We start from the raw sequence: 201 nt of genomic DNA, 5'->3' as shown, positions 1-201 counted from the left end.
ATATATATATACAGTATATATATATATATATATATATATATATATATATAATTGAATTTATTAAATATCTATATAAAATTATTTATTTAAATGCATTTATATAAAATGATAAATGATATATTCAGTAATTATATTGGGATATTTAATTATTTATTTATTATTTATTAATACCTCGCCATCATGCCAGTGTTTGTTTTCACT

Source organism: Sinocyclocheilus rhinocerous, unplaced genomic scaffold, assembly GCF_001515625.1.
Source record: "Sinocyclocheilus rhinocerous isolate Xijiao unplaced genomic scaffold, SAMN03320098_v1.1 scaffold1915, whole genome shotgun sequence".
NCBI lineage: Eukaryota > Metazoa > Chordata > Actinopteri > Cypriniformes > Cyprinidae > Sinocyclocheilus > Sinocyclocheilus rhinocerous.
Note: the sequence above shows the minus strand (reverse complement) of the source record.